A 24528-nucleotide genomic window follows, 5' to 3' on the forward strand; every position below is an offset into this window, starting at 1 on the left:
GGCACAGCCGATTAGGAAGTCCCAACGGATTCGGAAAAATCGTCAGAGAACTGGCAGACCGTCCATATCACAAACGGAAGCAGAGAGGAAGGCGGCCCTACAGGCGGTTGTGGACCTATCTAGCGCGGCCAGAAGCCAGTCCGGGAAGGGCACGGACTCTGATGAGCAGGGCGCGGGGTCGGAGACGGGGCTCTCGGAATTTGGTGGAGCCAAAGGCCCCATAGTGACACCGCAGACTTCTGGGGAGATCCTTGAGGCATGACGCGCTGGACAAGAGGAGCGGCCTACTGGTCAGACACTGGGGCGCTGTGCCCGTGAGAACAGGATACTATTATATGGGGTTTCGTGAACCTGTAATGGGGGGATCATGGGGCGGAATATGCGGGACTGATTTGCTTTGACGAACCCTCTCGACATCGGCCCGCGCCCTACTGGCCCTTACGGTCATCGCAGTGGAGACAGCGAATATTAGTGCCTTCTTTTGAGGGTGGTTGGGTGTGATAGTTTGGATGGGGTTGCTTCCGATTGTGGAGGGGCCTGTCCTGGGGGGGTGGGAGCCGAGAGTAGTTGTGGTTGCTCAGGTTGTTTTGGGGGGGGGGGGGGGGTTCACTTGTTTGGAGTGGGAGGGAGGGGCAGCACGCTGTTGGCAAAAGCGCATGGTTGGTGACTTTTATTGTACTGTCTGTGTATGTAAAGGGCCATGGCTAGTACGGGGGCTCTGAAATGTGTGACCTGGAATGTGCGGGGTCTCCAGACTATGGTACGGAGGCACAAGGTTCAAGCATATCTGAAGCGTAGGGGTGTGCATATAGCGCTCTTACAAGAGACGCATCTCAACAAGCAGGAGGGGATTGCGCTGCAAAGAAGGTGGAGGGGGCAACTGTTTAACACGACTTATTCGGCCTTTGCGAGAGGGACGTTGATTTGGATACGGGCGGGGGACCCTTTCCAGGTCACCAAGTCGATAGTGGACCCGGAGGGTAGGTATGTAGCGGTGGAGGGGAGATTGAGGGGCCGGGTGGTATCTCTCTGCAGCGTGTACGCCCCCAATGTGGATTTGCCCGCTTTTTTGACAACACTCTCGGGCAAACTGGCGAGTTATCTGGCAGGGCCGGTGCTCATGGGGGGGGATTTCAACTCAATGGTAGATGTTGACTTGGATAGATCCCATCCCCCGCTGCGCGCATCCCCAGCACACAGGGTAGCAAAACTCAGGCTGGAGTGGCAGGAGAGTTGGGCCCTGGGGGACGCCTGGAGGACGCTACACCCCACCACTAGGGACTATTCCTTCCACTCACATTTGCATGACCTACATGTTAGATTGGATGTGTTTCTGTGCTCTTCACATATGCTCACCACAGTGGGTGGCGCGGAGTATCTGGCTCGCACGATGTCGGACCACAACCCTTTATTGTTGTCCCTGAACTGGATGGTGGAAGTTAATTGTGTGCCTACATGGCGACTGCAACCTGATACCTTGGATGACTTGCTTTTCAGGGAGGCCTTAGGGGAGCAAATAGAGCGCTACTTTGAGGAGAATAGTGGCTCCGCCTCCACTAGGGCGGTGGAGTGGGACGCGTTTAAGGTGGTGGTCAGGGGGCACTGTATTGGGAGCACTGCAGGGGCTCATAGGACTTTGCTGGATGATCTTGAGAAGGCGGAGAAACGGTTGAGGGAGAAGGAGAGGGAGCGCCCAAATCACCCCGAGCTTCAGGAGGGGCTTAGTGGCGCCAGGGAGGCACTAGCAGTGGAATTGGAACGGCTGCGTAGCTTTGACCATAAAGCGTACATGACAAAGGCGCATGCGGAAGGTGATAAGGCGGGGTCGATGCTGGCGTGGCTTGCCAATCCGATCAGGCGGGGCACGCCCATCATGGCGATTCAGGCGGTTGGGGAGGGGCTGTGCCACACCCAAGCAGGGATTCTGGAGAGATTCAGGGCGTATTATGAGTGCTTGTACGAGAGAGGAGAGACGGGCGGGGTGGAAGAGCTGGGTACTTTTCTAGAAGGGCTACAGCTACCGCAATTGGAGGAATCGGAGGCAGAGGAGTTGGGTTGGCCCATTACGATCGGGGAGATAGGGAGTGCTGTGAAGCAGATGGCTAGGAATAAGACTCCGGGGCTTGACGGTCTCCCGGTAGAATTTTATAGTAAATATTTGGAGTACCTAGCTCCGCAACTCCAACTGGTTTATAATGAAGCGCAATCGCGTGGTCGGCTCCCAAGCTCCATGTGTGAGGCCCTTATGATTCCATTATTAAAACCTGGCAGAGAGGGCACTGCCCTTTCATCCTCCCGTCCATTGTCCATGCTCACGACGGACTACAAGATCCTGAGTAAAATCCTGGCAAATAGATTACTGGCACACATGACAGGTCTGGTTCACAAAGATCAGTGCGGCTTTATCCCTACGCGTAACACTACCCACAATATCCGCAGGCTTACAAGATTGATGGGGGCCCACTGGTCGGAAGCCACTACTCCATTCGTGCTCTCCATAGACATCGAGAAGGCCTTTGATAGCCTTGAATGGGATTATCTGTACGAGGTGATGAGGCGTTTCGGGCTAGGGGATGGGTACATCAACTGGACCAAAGTCCTGTATACGGAAGCCACAGCTAGAGTCAGGGTTGGCTCCCTGATCTCGAAGCAGTACCCCGTACGACGAGGCACTAGGCAAGGGTGCTCCCTCTCTCCCCTCCTGTTTGCTTTGGCTATCGAACCCTTTGCTGCGGAAGCCAGGTCTGGCCGCCATTATGCGGGGCTGATGTACAGGGACAGGCCGCATCTTATCTCCTTGTATGCAGATGACTTACTAATGTTCCTGGCTGATGCGGAAGTAGAGCTACTGGGGGCGAGACGTCTGCTGGAGCTGTTCGGGCGACTGTCGGGCCTAAGGGTCAATTGGCCCAAATCCTGTCTATACCCCCTGAGACAAGGAGAGCCGTGCCCTCTCACGGCGCAGGAACTCCGGTGGGAACCACATTGTCTGCATTATCTAGGCGTTTACATTTACCATACCCCAGCGGATATGCTGGATGGCAATATTAACCGTTGCATTGCTGCCCTGAGGGGGAGTATGGATTTTTGGTCCACTCTTCCACTGTCACTGGCTGGTCGGGTCTCCCTGCTTAAGATTGTGGCTCTGCCCAGGCTGTTATATTATTTTAGGTCGCTTCCGGTATGGATTCCGGGCTCCGTTTTCCGACGCCTGAGGTCATTGACCATAGCGTTTCTCTGGGGCACAGGAAGGCGACGAATCGCGCTGGACACTCTCTTGCGGCCCAAGGATGAGGGAGGTATGGCGGTGTCTGATTTTGAAGGATATTATCTGGCGGCTCAGCTGCAGGCTTTCACTCAGGAGGTCGCGCGGGTATATCGAGGCCCGGAGCATGCTAGGGATGAGGGCACCCTGTGGCATGTGCTGGCATATGTCACGCTGCATCAGAAGCTCTTGGTTAGAGATTTGACAGTGGAGGAACAGACATTTCGGCTCTGCTGGAATCGGGCGCGCAAACGAGCGGGGGTCAGCCTTATGTATGCTCCGGAAATTCCGCTGGGGATGGTTACAGCCCTCCCTCATGGAGGGGACTGGTCGTGTTTACTGGGCTGGGAAGAGGCTGGGGTTCAAATGTTGGGCGACTTGTACGAGGATGGTGTGTTGCTCTCATTTCAGGAATTGCAAGAGCGGTTCGATCTCCCGCGAGGCGACTACTTGTTGCATGCGGCGGTAACAGGCGCTATGCAAGATCACTGGGGGGAGGGTTTGCAGGAACCGGCGTTCTCCATGGAGTGTCAATATACGATGATGGCAGCCGGGACCTTTAAGGCGGTAACCTGTCTGTACTCCAGAATGTTGCGGGAGGCCTTGCAGCCGCGAGCGGCTTTGAAGGCTAAGTGGGAGTTGGACCTCCAAATGGAGATCCCTGACGCAACTTGGGGTCAGTTGCTACAACGGGCACGGAAAAGCTCTAGGAACGCCAGGTTCCAGCTCATACACCTCTACATTATTGATCGGGCGTACCTCACGCCTGGGAAAATACGTCAATACTTTGGGGTGGAACAAGCGGCTTGTCCCAGGTGTAACACAGTTGGGGCGGATTTGGGTCACATGCTGTGGGACTGCCCTGTCTTGGGGGATTACTGGCAGGAAATCGGGAGGGCTCTGAATAATGCTACGGATAGGGACATACAGTACACCAAGGCAGTGGGGATCCTACATTGGTTTCCGCACACGTCTAAAACTAAAAATACCAGCCGATTTATAGACTTGGGGTTAATCCTTGCGAAGCGGGAGATAACGAGGAATTGGAAGTCGAAAGCGGGACCCACGTATAAGCGATGGTATGGTGAATGTCTGCGGTGGGCAGCGTGTGAAAGTACTTTGAGGTACCAGATGGCGAGGAGAACGGATGATGAGAAGGCTTTGGAGAGGGCAACAGCTTGGGAAATGATGGTACAGGCGCTCTGAGAGGATACTGACGAGGGGGATGAGGAGGAGGAGGAATTGATGGCAGCCGACCCCGCTCACACACCCAGGAACACACCTTAGAGAATGTATAGGACCTTCTTACACACACTGGACCTTACTCTGACTAGGATCCTTTTTTTTTTTTTTACACAGCACTGCCACGGGGGGGGGGGAGTTCGGGACTGTTGAGGTGGTGGGGGAAGGTGATTGTTAGGGGTGGGGGAGGGGTGAAAATCACAAAAGCAGCCCACTTTTTCTTGTAAACATGATATTGGACGTTGATTTATGCAGCAAGGTATGGACTCAGCGCAATGGCAGATTAGTCTTCTTTCTGGGGACATGCCAGACATGGTGGGGGGGAAGAATTGATAATGTGTCTTCTTGCTATGTTTTCTAATTCTACCATGGAATAAATGTTTGTAAAATTATTTTGGTGATGCAATAAAAACGATGTTACAAAAAAAAAATGCAGCATATACATTTACTCGGAAAAAAAATTGAAAGTGTCACCACTCAAATGGACAACTTTGTGACACAACCCTTTATCTGGAAGTCCACCCTTAGTATGAGTTCACTTTGGGCCTGATGTACAAAACACACGTTGTACACTGGTCGCACATTTCCAGTACATTAGGGACCAATGTAAAACTTTGCAAATCAACCTGTGGACTAATAGTTCGGTTTACAAAATTGCCATTCAAAAGGGGCCGCAATCCAACCAAACACATGAATAATAATTAAGCAAATCACAAATTACAACTTACTCAGTAGGATGCCATGACACAGATGGTGGCCTGTGGGGTCATCAGACCACCATGTTTGTGCTGGTATTTCAATAAAACAAATGTTTTGTTAAATGTGATAAGTAACAATGGGGTAACCCGAAATACCACCAGACCCGGGTAATATGGAGTACAACAAAAGTTGGTCACAGTGCAATACAAAATTAGTATGATACCTGATTTAGAGTCATTGAGACATCACCATAGTATATTTAAAATGCATGTTATTTTATTCTCTTTGTCATCACATGATTATTCATGACAAAAATATTGTCTGACATTTCATTGAAATGGTGCTCGTAGAAGGGAATAGAGTGCTCAGTGGAAGAAAAGTGCTAGTGAGAGTTGAAAGAGAGGGAAGGCAGTGTGTAATATACACATGAAATGAAGAAATAACCTATCCAGCCAGAAAATGACCAATTAGTATATCACAAACATAGCAAATAATAGGCTCAGATAATTTATCTCTGTCATCTATGCTTGAATTTTAGTGCAAGATCATCGACGTTTCGACCCCTATGTTGATAAAAGGTAATTTGATCCTTATCCTATGGTCTTCATCAGGACGAAAGACTGGAGGAATGGGGAGGGGGCACCTAAAAACAATTAAATATAGCATTACTCAAGTGATGGGGTGAATAACTCGTAAAAAAGAAGGAAGGAAGCGATAAATGGTTACCGATTAGATGCAGCAAGAGTATTCAGGCCGCAGCCTGTAAGATAGTGGGCCCTTGGGCTCCAAGGTCAGAGAAGACGAGAAATAAATACATTAGACCCCTTCTGTATCAGCTTGATCAAGAGGAGGAGGGGAGGAAGTGTCTGCAACCCTCTCCGGTGCTGTAGGCACTTACTTAGAAATATGAAGGTGGACCCCAAACAAAATAGGAATGCGGGCTACGAGTTCTCACAATACATTGGTGGGTAGGTTGTTAATTCCATACATCCAATGAAGGGTTGATAAGTAACCTCCTGTGTGAAAAACAACAGCCTAAATATCCAAATTTCGAAAGGGACACCGAAGGAACAATACAAACTACTTAATAGAGGACGAGACCTGCATGATACACTGATCCCCATGATATAGAGCTTAGAGCTAGGACCCGTCCCTTGCCCAAAGCAATCAGTGAAAAATCTGGGAGTAAGACTGGATCAAGACCTGGTTCTAAAAGAACATGTGAACTTAGTGACAGGATCCTGTTTCCGGACAATCGGTCTCCTAAGAAGGGTTTTTCCCTTCTTATCAGACGTTTATAGAAAGACCCTTGTCCTGGCCCTTGTAATAAGTCGATTGGACTATTGCAATGGTCTTTTCATCTCAGCAAATGAATACGTGCTCAACCGTCTTCAAGTGGCCCAAAACACTGCGGCCAGGCTGGTCCTCAATGTCCCATCGAGAACACCATCTAGGCCCCTACTGGAACAGCTCCATTGGTTGCCCATACGTCAGCGAATCAACTTCAAGATTTGCTGCATCATACATAAAAGCCTTTATGGATCAGGCCCCCAATACCTGACTCAGAAATTCCAAATCCATAAACCGGAACGTCTCTTGCGTTCAAGCAATCAATCCTTACTAAAAATTCCCCCCATTAAGAAGGCCGGGCAGGGCGGCCGAGCACTTTCATACATAGGACCCTCCATCTGGAATAAACTCCATATCGGTATGAGACAATATGCCAATCTTCTATCATTCCGGAAAGCACTCAAGACATATCTCTTCTGTGAGACATACAGGCACATGCATCAAGCGATTTAGGAATCGCAAACGGTGCGAATCGCAAAATTCGTCCGTTTGCGATTCCCAAATCACTATTTGGGATGCATCATCCTAACAGTGAAGAAATCGCTATTTTTGCGATTAATTAAAGTGCGATTGCTTTTAAGGAATCGCAATTTTGCGATTCCTTAAAAGCAATGCATGAAACTGAAAAAAATTGCGATATCGCAATTAGAGAGAAAAAATTACCATGAGGTTGGACCTCATGATAATTTTGCGAAATGTTAGAAATATGCCAATTTGTGCATTTTTGTTACTTTCATGTTGTGCACACACATGCCCTTAGGGCATGTGTGTACACAACATATGTGCATTGTATGATTTCAGGGGTGCAACAGGGTGTCCTTTGGACACCCCTGCACCCTTGAAATCGCAATCTCAATTTGCGATTCGCTAATTGCGAATCGCAAATTGAGATTGTCTTCCCATTCATTCTTATGGGCCTCTAGGCCCATAGAAATGAATGGAAAGGGATTCCTTAATTGCGATTCGCAAAATGCTAATCACAATTAAGGAATTTTAAAAATCTCAATTTATTTAGCGATTTCTTAATGCATAGGCATTTGCGATTCCTTAATTGCGATTCCTTAAAAATCGCAATTAAGGAATCGCAAATGCCGAGATTGATGCATGTACCTGATAGCTCCCTATTTACACCTACTAAAGGCACCGAATCTGGCACCATCAGCGAATCAAGCGCGGAGATACCCCTTTGGGGGTCGAGTCCAGCGCTATATAAGCAAATAAATAAATAAAATAAATAAATAGAGCAAGGTTATAGAACAAATCGGAACGTAACAGGATCTCAGAAAACATTCAGGAACCTGGACGTCTGTTCCAAGTAAGGCTTGATGTAAAACCCCAGGTTATATGGCATATAAAACGTTAGAGGTGAAAGCACCCACAAAGTAATGTATAAACAATGATGTCATACGAGACTAACAGGAGAGAGGTGGAGAAAGATTGATCCTGCAGGTGCAGTGGTAAAATCACCCTGCGGATATGCGTGCACCCATCACTCGGCCCCTGGTCGGTGAGACTTTGGGATTGCCTGCCCGTGATAACACGTAAAACATTCACTCTTGGGCGGGAAGCCCTTCCCTTAAGCATTTCCATAATTAACAACAAAGGTATACTGCACGGGATTCCAAATAAATCTTGAACAATATAAAATATAAAAAGCCCAAAATCTAAACATCAAGGGAGGATTTGGCTTGCATCTTGAGGAGCATGTACATGTTACCGCTGTATGAATTGGGAAAATGGCAGTCAGGGCCGGGAACCGTTGTCTGGATATACACGTGCCCTGTAACGTGCATGAGACCTGCGCACCGTGAGCAGTCGCTAGATGCCGACCGTTGTTTAACAGAAAGGCTCCGGGCTGAGGAGCAAGGCATGGGTAGCCGAAAAATGTTTGTCAATTCAGATGGGATCCTTGAAAGAAGGATTCTAACCTTGGCTACGGGAATACGCATGATGATAATGTAAAACCTTATCCATATTGTGAAGAGCTATATGACTTGAAAACTGGGCATTCTTTTTTTCAAATCAAAAAGAGCTTTATTCGATTTTAGTCTAAACAGGTAAAATAAAACATATATAAACATTTCATGAAATCATCTTAAAAATACAAATGTGCGCAGTTATAGTATTTAAAATCATCATCTCATAGAATTGTCTAAATACATATGTACATAGTTCTAGTAATTAAATATGTTCAGCTAGGCTTAGTCAAAGCATATTATTGGTGTAATACAGTAAAGGAGACAGTCCTACGAAATGTAAAATATTCTGTTTCTACTTTCGGACAGTATTAGACATTTTTCCTTTTCCTTACTCTCAGTATGCTTTTCAAGAAACCTGCCATACCTCCAATACAGTAATCATTGTCTAATTGTTGTAAATATAGAAAGGCCAGTCGACATTGTATACATTCCCCTGATAGTAACAAAGGCAAGATCCATCTGGTTCTTTCCTTGACATATAATTTGCAAAATAAAATCACATGAATTGTTTGTGGGGAGAGACCGTCACAAGGAAAAAGACATAATTCTCCTAGTGTTCATTTCAGGGTAACAAATTAATCGGTGAAAGGTCCCAAACCTACAACGCGTTAAAACATACCTGTCATACCCCCCCAGACAGCATACATACGGTTGGATATCATAATTAATTACATTCAATTGGTGTTGGATGACCGCAGGTTTATTAATCTCCATTACCAACCTGTTTGCTTCCTGGTGGGCCATGCAGATTGCTTTAAACTCCTTCCGGTTAATACTATTCAGTGACTCTGGGGCAGTATAGTACTCTAAATGCCCCAGGTCGTGCACAAAGAAGTGGGCATTCATAATGATTGCTTGAGAGTTCCAAAGGTGCCCAGATCGAATTTATCATGCATATATCTATTGAGGACAGCGAGTGCATCAGCCATCATTTCTCATATGTCAAATAGAGCAGAGACTGACATCTACTGTCTGATGGAGGGTTTTTGAGAACCCTACTTACACTGAACAGCGTGTTGGTCAGTACATGCAGATCTAAAGCATTTTACAGTGGCAATTAAAGAGAAAAACATTATAGCTAGAGGCTTGCTTTTAAACATAGTGAAGGAGTTTGACCGTGAGTAGGTTCTGCTCGGAAGCAGTGCATTTATATTAACAGTTGGATACTACAGACAGTATACGTAGAAAAATACAATTGTGAAGAAACAATTTCCGTAAGTTAAGAAAATCCAAAATAAGTTGGAAAAAAAGCAGTCTTAAAGCAAATGCGGCTATGCATAATGTTATTACAAAGATAGCAGGCCTTGTGCTGTTTTTGGTGACATCGACATAGCTGTTATTATAACAAAGGTAATTTGAACAACAAAACAATGACCGGGCAGTATTCGTTTAGCGTCAAAGTACACAACCCTAATGTAATGAATCACTGGGTTGGACAACCATTTGTATTGATTGACTTATTTTTTTATAAAATATTTTTGCAGAACGAATACTGCCCGGTCATTGTTTTGTTGTTCAAATTGCTAGTGGCCTAGGCCGGTCAGTGACAGGGCCCAAGCCTCCCCCCAGTTTCTCCTCATTATACCAAAGGTAGCAGGCCTTTTGCTGTTTTTGGTGACATCGATTTAGCGTATAGTCTAGAAAAGGGATTTGCAGTGGGCTTATTCATTATTAAGCCATGATAATTGTGCATTTGTAGCGTCTAGTTCGTTCAGACCATTCTGGACAGTGTCCAAAGTGTGCATCCATTTGCACTCGCTCACATTTAGTACAGAGTTCAGATCACCACCCCTGATTCCCACGATCGATCAGATGTGGCACAGTGAGGGCACTGTAGACCATTTTCAGGCACTAGAACACCGACCCGAATCAATCAAGTGGGTGGTATTGAAAAAGGTTACCCTGGGAATCAGGGGTGGTGATTTGAACTCTGTACTAAACACATACATACATATTTACATACAGACACATACATACATACACATACACACATACACACATCCATGCACATACATACATACATACATACATACATACTGGGCCAGCAAAGACACTTGAATAGAAAAGCGAAGCAAGATATGACATGATTTTCCATACCTAACCACATCATGCATGGTTTTCGTTGTGCCTTGGGGATTTGGCCTTGGATGGCTCTTGCACAGTTTTAGAAAATTTGGCTGTGCATGCAAGTGGCTAAAAGGAAGTTACTGGTTTTGTTTTTAGGTAAAGGCCATCTTTTTAAGGTGGCTTCTGTTTGTACAAACCTGGTGGTACACTACCTAATCTGTTGATTCGTTAGTGGGCAAAATGAGCTGCTTTCAATGAAATAGAAACACCATTTGTCAACATCATTTACACCATTTCACGCTGTGCCAACACAACAATATGCTGTCCAATGTGCTTCTGGGATGTTCTGCTTCAGCAGTGTATATCGAACCTGACCCCACTTTCATTGCTGCCTTCCTTTGGATGTAGCTCCTTGCAAGTCTCCTTTTTCTTCTTTTCTCTCTCCAGTCCCTCCTCCTCTACCTCACAGCACTTTGTACCAGCTGTGCGGCACGTTGTGCTTTATAAATCACGTTTAAATACATAAATACATATATAATAAAGTGAAGTTCCTGAGCTCCTCTGTGGTTACCCTTGAGTACAGGGTAAGACTCCCCGCTGCCGGGGAATAGACACCTCCTTCCATCTTTCGTCCCACGGGGGCTGTAACTGCTTCTTTTGTAAGCTGTTGTCTCCATGCAGGTTTTTGTTGCCTTAGCAACCAGTGAAACAGCCTTCCACATCTATCCTAGTTTAGCTTGCCAGTGTCCCCATTACCCTGTGAATATACTCTTACTGTTTAACAAAGAAGATATATATTTTTTATTCTGTATGTATGCATTGGTTCTAAATTTAATTTTCAGGGAAAAAGTAAAATTTGTGTCGAGTTTTTACCAAATTCACCTGAAGGACAACTTCTATATAATCACGCATGGCTGATGTGAAAGCTTTATGATACATTAATACACAACCTGTTTAATTCTTGTTTACTCTTCGTGTTTTCAGGAAGTATCATCTCATATATGAATACTTTATGTTATAGAGGCACTTATATCAGTTATAGGTTATTTTAACAAGAATACAAGATTCACTTTGATACATCTGCAATTGGCCAGTACATAAAAGTCAGTTAATGAATACAGTGTTGAGTTGATGGCAAGATGTTAAAGGCCACCAACTCTTTGCTAGCCTTACATTGTGCTGACCATGATCTATACCTGTCTCGCAATTTACCCCTTCTCCGCCACCTCGACCGGTTGTATTCCTGAGGTCTAGAAACAAGCCTTCCCCACTGCTTTCTTGAAGATCACATCCCTCGACGCTGCCAACTCCCTGTCGTGAAAATAATCTTAATATCTCAACCCCTGAAAATTTGACACTTAAGCACTTTACTGCCCTCTTTTCTTTACATATACTCTGTCACCTTTTCAGGTGTAGCTTCCTACCATAGGCAAAAGAGAAAGGCCACCTTGGTTGATGCTTCATCTTAGCTGTGAAGCGTGGCCTGTGGTTCTCCCAGGACACTCTACACTAGTTGCAGTCAAGCGGACACCAGGGAGTAGGCCGAGGTGCCAGGCTTCTGCAGAGTTTGCTTACATAGAAGAGAAGATGGTGGGCAGCAACTGATGCTTGTAGACTATAGCCGATGAAGAGCCTGTGACAGCTACTGGCTGCTGTGACCTAGCAGTAACTAGCTGCAGACTTCCATTTTTATTTGTTGACTTGATGGTACATTGCACCGAGGGTCGGACTGGGAACCCAAAGCTGCCCTGGCAATTTTGTCGGACCAGCCCCTATCCCTAGAGTTGGGGGGGGCAAGCGTGAAGCACTGCTGCCTAACATAAGTGGCCCCAAGCACTGCTGCTTTCGTTAATGGGAGCCAATATTGCAGCGCTGCTGCAAAGGCGGCCCCTATCGGCCACCAGTAACAAAACTGGCCACCACTAATGCAAAACCGGCCCCCAACCTTCCAGCCTCCAGAGCAAACGCCCGATACCTGCTACGGCCAGTCTGGCCCTGGTTGCACCACAACAAAATGGCCAAGTTTTAGATTGAGTGGAAGGATCAGGGTTGAGAGAGCTGGGAAGCTAATTGTGGTTTGAAATATATCAACGATGAAATTTATGTTACGATATGACGTGGTTTGCACAACACTAAACCAGATATTTCGAGAGAATTATGAGCTAACTTGGAACCCTCAAAGCCTAAAACTCTGATTATCTTATGTGCTATTTTTGGCAAAGTTAATTTGTGATGGCGTAAGGGAAGTGGAAGCTGAAAAATATGTGGCATTGAGTCTGATGGCTTATTTATCTTTTTATTTATTCCACTTGTTAGGTGCACAAATCATCCCTGAAGGGATCTCTAGGTGCCTTTGCAGTGTGGGAGCAGACAGAGAGTGAGAGCTTACTGAGTGAATAGCCATGTTTTCAAAAGTTTTTTTAATGTGGTGAGGTCCGAGCATGCTCGAACGGCTAAAGGTAGCTGATTCCAATGATGAGAGGCCAGAAATATAAAGGCACAGCTTCCAAACCTAGTCATTCTGATGCGTTTGGGGTATAGTAGCAATAGATTGCTCGATCTAAGCTGATCGAGCCAGGATGTATGGCCACAAGTTCTGCCTAAGGTAGAGTGGGCCCTTCCCCAGCATGGTCTTACATACCAGGCATTAGCTTCCTGTGCTGGCAGGGAGCCTCATTCAGGCACTGCTGAGTTGCCCTACAAGCTGCTTGAGCAGCAAAGGCCCCATCGTCGCCATCCCAGCAGAGGGCTCCCCCCATAGTTGGTATGGTGTACCTAGAGGGCTACTGCCAACGCGGGGGTATCTTTCATAAAAATGCTCAATGCCACAGTGCACGGCATGTCATGGTGGACAACTAACCTTTTAACTGTTTTACCGAAACAAAGCACCAAAGCAGAGGTTTCTTTCTGAAAAACAAACATCAGTATTCCTGAAGGGCTAGGGGTTCATCGTGTGTGTGGGGGACATCCTCGTTAGGAACTAGCTCAATGATTTGTGCAACCACAAAGCATGTAGTTTCAGGATTCTTACCTGATGAGTTGGACAACGTTGAAGCATGATGTTTTAGTGGCATTTGGCATCTGGTTTGGGACTTTTGACCAAGATTTTCAGTCATTCATCCTACTGATGATCCTTTATGATGCAGGTAATTTAGAGGGATTCCATGACGATTTCTGTTAAGTAGCTGCTAAGTGTTCGTTGTGTTTCCTGATAAATTGTGAATTATTCCGTTCTTGTGATTGGGAAGTTGAAAACCTCTCTCCAAGATGTGCAATGCCTGTTTTACTGTTAACAGTCACAAGGAAATCTAAAAACACACAATCCGATAAATTCGACCTACATGGAAATACAATACTCTAATAGATTAAAATTAAGACCTTCTTTGTTCACATTTATAATGATTATTTCATGGGAACCTGTTTAGTCTTCTGCCTCAGTGTTAGGGATTTCAGAGGACATTTAAAGTTGAATACATCTAACATGTTAACGGTACAACGGCTTGACGTCTAGGGAGAATGGGTGTGGGAGATCTTTTTTGCAGAGGGGAGTTACACAAGGGTGTAATCCTGTCTAGGAATTGGGGCTCTACCTCACAAGGGCACATGCTAGGACATTGGATGACCTTCAACCTCTGAATCCAACTAGCGAGCAAACCCACAGGGAGCTGGATCCCCGCCAACAAGCGTCTACAGACACAGATGTGTTGTTTGGGACACTTCTTGCAACATCCATGCTTCTGAGGGTGGTGATGGGCAAGTAAAACATGTGCATAGGTAGCACATTATGTGATCATCATGCTGAGCTATAACTCAGATCATCTCTGGTGGTTTGTGAGGGTTGGAGAGGGTGTCTTGGTGCGCTATTGTGTCTTTTACCGCCTCTATCGCCCGATGGGGTGCTTTTACACATCAAGGTATCTATCAGGTTTAGTGTAGTATTGAGGAAAGGGGTAGCACTTTGTCGCAGCATTTAGGAAGAGAGGAACAGCGGACTCCAAGCAGGTGAGTATTTTTTTTACGAAGTTGTATATAGCACAAACTTGACCCGAAGGTGTCAGGTATCAGAGCGCTTTACATGAGCACCAGTTGTGTTACATAGGGACACATTCATTTTTTGTTAGGCACAGGGAGATTAAGTGATTTGCCCAGAATCACAGGACGTTGCGCGTCCTTGCCGAGACTCTTACCCGGTTCCCCAGATTCCAGGTCGAACGCCCTAGCCGTTAAATTGCTGGACCGGGGTTCTAGCTTAAATTCGCAGTTTACTGCACTTGGACAATCAGTTCAAGTTCTTCTTTACAGGTTAAAAACCCAACCAATAAGGTTTAGACGGGTTTCCACTCCTCTTAGAAGATTCTGGATAGAACAGATTTGATTTCCTCCCAGGATCTCTTGCACCAGATGATCCTAAATGAGGTCCTTTAGAGGGGTGCCCCTAGGGGGCTGTGCTAGAGCAAAACCTTTTATACCACAGAATGTCCGATTATGGAACAGAAGGAGAGGGGAGGGCCTGTCTTTGCTGTTTCTCTAGATAGGATCCACCCAGCATCTTGCACACATTTAAAAAAAAAATAGATATTTGTGATTGAATACAGGTGTCCCTACTGATATGTGTACCAACGATTATAGTGATCACCTTCCATTTGTATTTGTACCAATGTTAATGATCATTTCTGCAACTAAAGTCATACAGTGTCCATGAACATTGCCATTAGTTCAGCTACTGCACCCAAGTTATACTGATGCTGTATAGTGCAACTCAAAAAAGGGAGTTACCCCAATGTGAAAACAAAGGGACGGGGTACAAAGCTAACAACAACACAAAAGTCCCTTTATCAGATCCAACACTTATATAAGAACATTTAAAAAATAGTGTTTTAAAAAATATAGTATTTTTATATGCATGTAATAGATTGTAACCCACTCAGGGAGGTTGTCCTAACAAACTGATTTTAATGTATGTTGATCAATCCATGGATCAAATAAACTGTTTTTAAATTTTCTTATATAAGTGTTGTATCTGATACATATCCTGTGTGAAAAACTTTTTTGTGAAAATCTGAGTGCTATATTTGTGTAAATTGTATCTGGTAGCCACCTCAGAACTACTGCCATTTCAGTATCCTTACTGCAGAACTAATACTTGGTCATGGGATAGCCTTATGACGCTCCTTTTTTTAGAATATAGGGACTTTTGTGTTGTTGTTAGCTGTATAGATGCAGCCATCAGTCAAGACCTTAGGCTATAGGATCAAAGGGTGCACCATTGAGTCTACCGAGTGGTGACACCTGTTTCGTGTGTGGTACAAAAGGGGGTGGTGATGGACGGAGCATCTGAATCAATCAAACACTCGCACCCAGTCAAAAGATCTGGGTTTAATCCATCACCGTTCTTTAGCCCACTCTGCCACCCCAGTTCAGACATGGCTATATGCAAATCAGTCTGACCCTGTGCCTCATGGGAGCAGTCCAGCAGAGTGGGCTAAAGAACGGTGATGGATTAAACCCAGATCTTTTGACTGGGTGTGAGTGTTTGATTGATTCAGATGCTCCATCCATCACCACCCCCTTTTGTACCTGTTTCGTGTATCTCCTGTGTCTCAGGGGAATAAGGTATTGGTAGTTTCTGAAACACTTAAAGTATGCACTCCTCAAACTGAGCCATAAGGCAACAATGCAGAAAAGCTGGGGTAGGGTATCTGGTACAGTCGGATGCCTATTCTCGCAAACCTAAACTGTCCTTTATTGTTTCTAAAAGTTGATCTGCTGTTCACCAAATTCCAGCCAAAACACTTGAAAAATGCACCTGTTTTAACTTTATATTTGCAAACCTTTCTTTGCAGGGGAGTAAGGGGAATGTACTTCTCAGTTATCAATTATTTATAAGAATTGTATCTTGTTTTGTGAAAAAGTGATCTTTGGCGACTACACTGATCATTTTTCTGAAATGACGTGTAAAAATTTGTATTTTTTATAAAGGTGCAAAAATTGCTACATTCCCACAAAATCAAGTCTGGAATTGGCTTCAGGTCTTGTAGTGCTGGGAATCTTGAGTTTACTTATATAACTTGCAGCAAACAACAAGGTGATGGAGAGAGTGCTTGAATTAACCCTAGCCACTCTTGATTCCTCAAGCCACACTCCAGTCCGTCTGTTTTTTTTACCATTTACGCCACTTGAGACAGAGACCTATCATATGCAATTCAGTCTTAGTTCTGCTTTAATAGTAACAGTCCAGTCCAAACTGACAGGCCTGGTCCCCTCCAGACGGTAACACGAAAAACGCCAGACTGGTTTCAGCCTGCATGGGCATCATCAATGATGTATTGATTGAGTCCCGTGGCACAATCAACACAGGGCCCACCTCTAGGCATACCTGTAACCGTTACAGTTTTGGTGTCAACTGCAACAAGCAAGAAGGTGAGACCTATCCTATCAGTGAAATATAATCAGAGTCCTCTGACATACCGATCAGGGACCTTTGGCTGGGAATATCAGTCACACTTTTTAGGTCTCGCTGGAGTAGCATCCGAAGGATGCGTCCAGCTAGAGATGTATAGCCGTCCGTCTCGGGGGAATTAGGGACAGGAGGGTGGCACGCGCTTCTGCTGCTGGATTTGCCTGCGTGAACGCGCACATCGGCTCCGTCCACATTCTCAGCAATTCCCGCGCCGTGCACATCCCCGGGCTCTGATTTCTTGAAGTTCGCACACATGCACACATGCATGCACATACACACACAGACAGGCACTTGCTCGCTCACACACACCCCCTCCCCCCCCCACAGTCATCGGCCTCTTTTAAACACACACGCATACACACAGACTCCAAGACACATACACACACGCACGCTCACACACGTACAGAGCCCCCGCCGCTGCACGCGCACACAGACATGCCCCCCACCCTCGCATCTCAGCAAAGGCCCCCACTCACCGGTACTCGTCTCCAGCTCTCCATGCGAGGGCTCGTTGCAGGCAGCGGCGGTCTCTTCCTTCGGTGCGGGGCTCTCTCACCTCACGGGAGCCCCGCTAGCGCCAGCCGCCCTTCTCCTCCTGCAGACACGTCCGAGTGCTGGGTAGGCTCCCGCCTTGGCTTCCGGTGTGTCTTGACGTCCCGCCCCCGGCCTGCCTGACTTCCGCCCGGGATTGTGCACGCCACGCTACTTGTATAAGGCACTAATTCTACACTCCTGTTGAAAAACGACAGCACTGTTGCTGCTAATCGAAAATAGAATGCTGCGGTCTGGTTCCGGTGGAGACGCAGCAAAGAGGAAAGTCGCGGCCTCAGGACTCGGGGCTTGTCCCAGCCCCTGCTGGTGGGTGCTTTGAGTGCTTGTCCCCGTGGGCTAACTCTGGAGCAGAAGGCGGCTGTGCCCCCGCAGACCGAGTTAGGAGCCGATGGGCAGCCTACGGGGGGGTTGCGCTGCCCTTCCTGGTTTCTATTCTGCTGACCGGATCCCCAGAGCTGCGTCCTCGATCCGCATGGTGTGGTTGAAATCACCACTTATCTGCTCCTCTTACGTCTTTACTTTACGTGCACACAATCTAATGCCCAAGCTTTCCAAGTCCCAGGGAGCCCTTCTTCAGATGGAATGCAATGTTCGGTACATAATGCTACTTTAAAACATATGTACTTACATACACACAAACAATTAATACACATTGACTTGTTGCACTCGAAGGCAAGAGGCAAGTCACAGAAGCTGGCTTGTGGGTGCTTGGGAGTTCGGGCTTTTGGTTTTGATTTATTTCTTTGCTGAACAAATGACAAAATAATTAATGTAACTATTCCAGAATAACTAAACAATATATCCTCCCTTGTGAACTAACGGGACCATAGCTTTTGGAAACACAAGAAAGTTTTACTAGCATCATGCGGGGTAATGTGCCTCTAAATCCAACCTTCCTGAGAGCAGGAGTTTTCAGTCAAGCATCAGTGCAGCTTTTTAAATAATTCACAGGAATCCTGACAACTCTCATCCTATGTATTTCTCAGACTGTAATATAAGGGGTCTTGGGCACTCGTGTTCTCATTCCAGCGGCAATAATGCAAGACACACACACAGCAGCTTTTGTGACAAGAAGGCATGTGAACAGGATCCACTCCCTTATGTAGACTCTCTCGCTTACCCTCACATCCACACACACTCACATCCACACCCACGATCCCACACACAGACATACACTCCCACAGGCACATTCACATACCAGCTTATTCACAGCCACACACATGTGCCTCCTCACACTCCCCGCAAGCATGTGCACTCACAGATATTTACCCAAATACACACAGACTCACTCATTCAGACAGGCACACTCACCCACCCTCACTCACACACTCCCAGACACTAGCACACAGGTATAGGCAGACTCCCTTACAGACATGCAGGTACTCATCCACACACAGGTACACTCACTCACTTAATGCTCTTTCTGAGTAGAGCGTTTTAGGCGCCAATACCTTCTCGATTGGGTCTGCAGCGTTTGTTAGCTGAGGTGTGGCCTTAGTTAAGAATAGAGTCTCACTGCACAGTGATGCGTTCCTCGTACTATCTTCTCTGTGCCTTATTTCCCCATCTCACATGTCTCGTCATTTCTTCTTCTCTCTCTGCCTCAACACACACTTTTTCTTTCACTTTAATAAGCGCAACGCCGTCTTCACGGACAACAAGCTATGCAATGCAATAAGTGTTGCTTTTGGTATTGTAAATAACAATGCCTTTTAATTTTGTGAAAGGCATTGCCATTTACAATGTCAATAGCTCATAATAATGTCATTGCGAGACCTATTGCATTGTAAATGCTTGTTTTCTTCTCAGCCACAATCGATTTCTCTCGGCAGCATTCCATCACATCTTTTTCTGCCCTCTGTGCTTAGAAAGAGCCCTTCCATAAGCATATCAGTCTTGGTACTGTTCCCCAATTGGAACTATTCAGCATGAAATGCCATGTCGGGTCCCATCCAGATGGGAACACGGGCAACCTTAGAAGTTTTAATAAAAACACAACACACATTTTTAACAGTCCACTTATTACTATGCTCTGTCTGAATGTGAAGTCTGCAAAAACATTTCTTCGTTCATTTTTCTCATTCGTTCATCATACCTTCACTATCCACCAATGTTCTGCATTGTCTTGATCTTGTAAATTCTAAATTTGACTCAATTATTATTCAAAACATATATTGATTCTTGGTGTTAGCTTAGCTTTGTCTTTCTTTGTTATGTAATGTTAATGGAATTTATAAGTGCACTCCTCGATTGCCCGAAGGCGCCTTGGCACTAGCTTTGGCACTGCCAAGAAGAACTAAGAAGGGGGGAAACCCAGGTTTTTAAAGCCTTCCTAAACATCAGGAGATTTGGCATGGCTCTAATTTGCAGGGGAAGAGAGTTCCAAGCCTTTGCTGCTCCAAGTACAAAACTTCTTCCACCCCAGGAAGATCTTTTAATCCTGGGGACTACTGTACCTCTAGCTGTTGTGGACCGTAGTGTTCTACCTGGGATGTACCAGCTGAAACAATTTTTAAGAAAACCTGGACCATGGTTGTGCAATGCTTTATAGGTGGTGCATTATTTATTTATTTATTTTGAGAATTTGTAGAGCGCACTGATACCTTGCAGGCTTCCTGGCGCTGGAGAGTACTCTGTGAAACGAATAACCGGGGGAACAGTCAGACGGGCAGTTATTATTATTATTATTGGGGGAAAAGCCAGGTCTTAATACGTCTCCTGAATGGAAGTAGCTGGGGAGTCTGACGTATGTCCGTGGGCAAGCTGTTCCACAGCTTGGCCGCTGCAACCATGAAGGACCTTCCCCCTGTTCTGGTTTTGTTAAATCTTGGTACCTTTACCAGACAGGCCGAGGATGAGCGTAGGTCTCTGGCAGGAGTGTACCACCTAAACAGGGCTTGCAAAGGTTTAGGTCCATGTCCATGCAGAGCCTTAAAGACAATGCAGAGGGACTTGAAGGCCACTCGTTGTTTTAGGGGTAGCCAGTGTAGCTCAGCCAGAGCTGCTGTGGCCGATGCCCTCCTCGTCCATCCAAGAGCCAGCTTGGCGGCGGCCGATTGAATTCGTTGTAGTCGATCCATCAGCGTGACTGGAGACTCCAGGAGCAGGGCGTTACAATAGTCAAGGCGACTAAGTATCGTACACCTGACTATCGACGCCCTGGCTTGTGCCGGGAGGAGAGGCATGATTTTCCGCAGTGAGCGAAGCAGCGCTGTGCAGATCCCCACAGTTTTCGTCACCTGGGTTTCCATACTTAACTTATTGTCAAGCATGGCTCCCAGGTTGCGAACCGAGGGAACTGGCAGGGGTTTGTCTCTAAACTCTGGGGGCCAGAATTCGGTCGGAAACTGGCGGGGTATCTTGGTGCCTGAACAAAACAGGACCTCCGTTTTTGCAGAGTTAAACTGGAGGGAGTTTCTGTGTAGCCATCCAGCCGTCTCTCTTAAACAGTCATGGAAGGTGGAGAAAGGAGTGGCATCTTCACCTTCCCAGGAGAGAATGAGCTGCGTGTCATCCGCGTAGTTTATTGTTTTGATCCCAAAGGATTGGATTAGCTGAATTAGCGGGATGAGGTACACATTGAAAAGGATGGGGCTGATGGAGGAGCCCTGAGGGACTCCCTGGGGTACTGGTGCAAAGGTGGATTGGAATGGGGGAAGAGAGACAGCCTGTCTTCTGTCCCGAAGGTAGGAGTGGAACCAGAGCAGTGCAGTGCCTTCCACTCCCACTTCACCAAGTCTCTGCAGCAACATACCATGGTTGACCGTGTCGAATGCGGCAGACAGGTCCAACAGTATCAGCGCCACTGGCTGACCCCTGTCTGCACGCATGCGAAGATCCTCCATGGCTGTCAAGACTGCTGTTTCGGTGCCGTGGGCAGGACGGAACCCGAACTGGTGATCATCGAGAAGGTTGTTTTGTTCTAAATGGGCGGACAGGCAAGAACTGACCCAACGTTCGGCGACCTTCGCTGGGAAAGGCAGCAGGGAGATGGGTCGGTAATTAGACAGACAGTCCGGACTTAGGGAGGGTTTCTTCAAGAGAGGGGTAATCAATGCCTGTTTCCACGGAGTTGGGACAAAACCACTGTGCAGAGACTGATTACATATTAGGCGCAAGGTGTCAAAAAGTTTGTTTCCAAAATTTTTCCAGACTTTTGGTGGTAGGGGGTCAAGTGGGGAACCCGAGGTGATACCAAGCGCCAGTCTTTCAAACTCGAAGGCCGGGATTGGGGGAAATTCCCGAAGTCTAGCCAAAAGGACAGAGCCAGGAGGCGGCGAGTTTCGAGAGCTGGTGTCTGGTCTCTGCGTGTTAGAAGTACCTGAGGATGGGGGGGTTTTCAGGTTGTGAATAATGGTATTTATTTTGTTGATGAAAAACACTGCAAGGTTGTCACAGAGGGCTTGGGTGGGAGGCTGTGTGGAGGTGACACAGTCCGGGTTAGTTAGGTTTTTGAGTATCTGAAAAATACTTTTAGAACTGTTAGTGGCGTTGGTAATGATGGAGCAGTAATGTTTAGCCTTATTATGGGCGATGGCAGTTTTGTACTCCCGGAGGTATTCTTTCCAAAGAGTTTTGTGGGTGTCAGAATAACCCTGCCTCCATTTTCTCTCTGCTTGTCTGCATGCTAGTTTGAGAGCTCTTAAAGAGTCGTCAAACCATGGGGACGGTGCTCGTCTCTGGGGTTTGCCCTTTTTCAGAGGGACGAGGCGTTCCGAGGTATTGGAAATCCTAGTGCAAAGGGATAGGTAGTTCGCCTCCACTGGTTGAGTAATGGAAAAGCAGTCTGCCACTTCAAATACTGGACCATTCAGTCCGAGTTTGTCCAGGGCCTTCCAATCTCTGTACGGGGGTACAGGGCCGTGACGTGTCGGTCTACAGGATCTGCTGCCTGCTATATGAAATTTAATGAGTGCATGGTCGGTCCAGCACATCGGCAAGATATCGCTCAGAAGTGCTAACCGGGGGGAGGAAAAGATTAAATCAAGCCGGTGCCCTGCTGAGTGTGTGGGTTTGTTCACTAGCTGGCAAAGTCCTATTCCTTCACAGGAAAGTAGGAGATTGTTGAGTGCAGAGTCTAGACTGCCGTTGGGCCAAAGGTTGAAGTCGCCCAAGACAATCAGGTTGTTGTGTGAAGTAGCCATATTAGTAAGGGTGGTGAGGTGGTGGTGCATACAGCATTGAAAGTAATTCCCTGTCTTACTGGCAGTCAGTGTAACTTCCAGATCGATTTAGACACGGACTGATGTTTTGGGATCTTCTTTGGGATTTCACTCTTGACATTTAGCTTTCTAAATAATAAATAGAGGCAGTTGTAGCACAGCACAAAATGACTGCAAAGACACTTCCACTTGTCATACCAATTTTGTACTTAAAATGAAGAAAATTGAATTAAACATGTATTAGCAAAACTTAAATAATGTTCTAGTTCACCTAGATTCTAGTTGAGCCTGCGCACAGCTCATTCTGATGAGGGACACTTTCTGTAGGATGTGTTAGTGAAATGAGAAGTGTTAGTCAAAATGATCATTATGCTACCTGTGTGCTGCTTCTCAACATCAATAACACAGTATGCACTTGGTGTGGGATTTAACTCAAAAGCTTTAAGGAAAATTTGAAAAACTACAAAAATGTATAATGGTTTGGAAAACATGTGCAAGCGCAGAACAAGGCATTTGGTGGACAGAATGAAAGAAACCCTAAATGAAATGCCTATTGTTGTAGGCAGAAAGCAAAGGGGAGAAATGATCAACCTTTTAAAATCAAAACGACCAAATATGTGAGAGCGCAAGCAGTATTCTTCCATTAAATGTCTACTGACATGTAACATATGCAATATTTCTTGAACCTCTTCATTGACTACAAGCTCTTCTAAAAGGTCATCAACGTTTTGGCTTGTGTGGTTCCTTCCTACATGGAGCCTTCAACAGAGCTTTTCAGTCGTATTCAGTTAGTTACTCAGGCCACAGAGAAGACCAAAATTAGAGGAGATTTGTATAATTCAGTCAATGGGTTCATTTATGTCACCATTCAGATAGTGTAAAAGTTGATGGAGGTAGGAACACGTTGTATGACTTACAGGCAGTTGAGGGAAAGGCGATGCCTACAATTATGTTTAATGCACTGGGGGTGGGGGGCAAATAGGCACTCAGATCTCATGATATCCTCTAACAGTTTGAGTTCATTAATGCATGAATGTATTTACTCTGGATTGCCAAAGAAGGGAAGAGTCTGTGTTGCTCTATCGAGTTGGGAAACATTTTCAAATGGCCCCACATGAGTAGAGTGTGTTGCTGTGAAATGGCACGTGCCCTAACTTTTTTAAAAATTTGAAAAAAATGCAGTATATCCTGGAATGTCAAACATATTTGCAATTTGTATATGAGAGCTTGTCTTCAATCACTAAGGTATGTTCATTGGTTTATGTTTGTGATATGAATAAAGTAACTTCTTACATTCCCTTATAATAGGTAAGTTAAGTATAAATGTCACCCTAACCGGATAGCAGGGGTAATCGGATGACTGCATGGCGGTGTGGCTAAATTGAATGCAAGATGGAGGTGGGGGGAAAGGACAGGCAAAAGTTATCAACAACCATGGGCCTTTATGCCAGTGATTATTCCTATTTTTTTCAAGTCGAATTCGTTGCATGTTCAGTGCAGATGAATTTTAAAGGACATCTCCTGGTGCTATATGCATTCTCCTATGATGAGCTAACATATAATAAATGTATCCACACTAAGACATCACTGTAAAAGTAGTAATTTGTGTATGATTGTTTCCCCGAGAGGAACAGATTTTTAAGTCCAATTTTGTTTTTGTCTGTACGTGTCACAAGTAATCCTTCATGGCTTAGTTCCTTAGGGAATAATTATTAAATAACATGTATTCATAAATTCGAAAGAATTGAGAGT

General features: G+C 45.8%; 1 protein-coding gene across 2 annotated transcripts in view; it reads left to right on the top strand.

Annotated features, from left to right (window-relative positions):
* The window catches only part of LOC147685366 (ankyrin repeat and fibronectin type-III domain-containing protein 1-like), a 3163580-nt gene that overhangs the window by 2539225 nt on the left and 599827 nt on the right, over positions 1 to 24528 (top strand). The window lies entirely within an intron of this gene.

The sequence above is a fragment of the Lissotriton vulgaris genome, chromosome 10 (genome assembly GCF_964263255.1).
Source record: "Lissotriton vulgaris chromosome 10, aLisVul1.2, whole genome shotgun sequence".
Taxonomy (NCBI): domain Eukaryota; kingdom Metazoa; phylum Chordata; class Amphibia; order Caudata; family Salamandridae; genus Lissotriton; species Lissotriton vulgaris.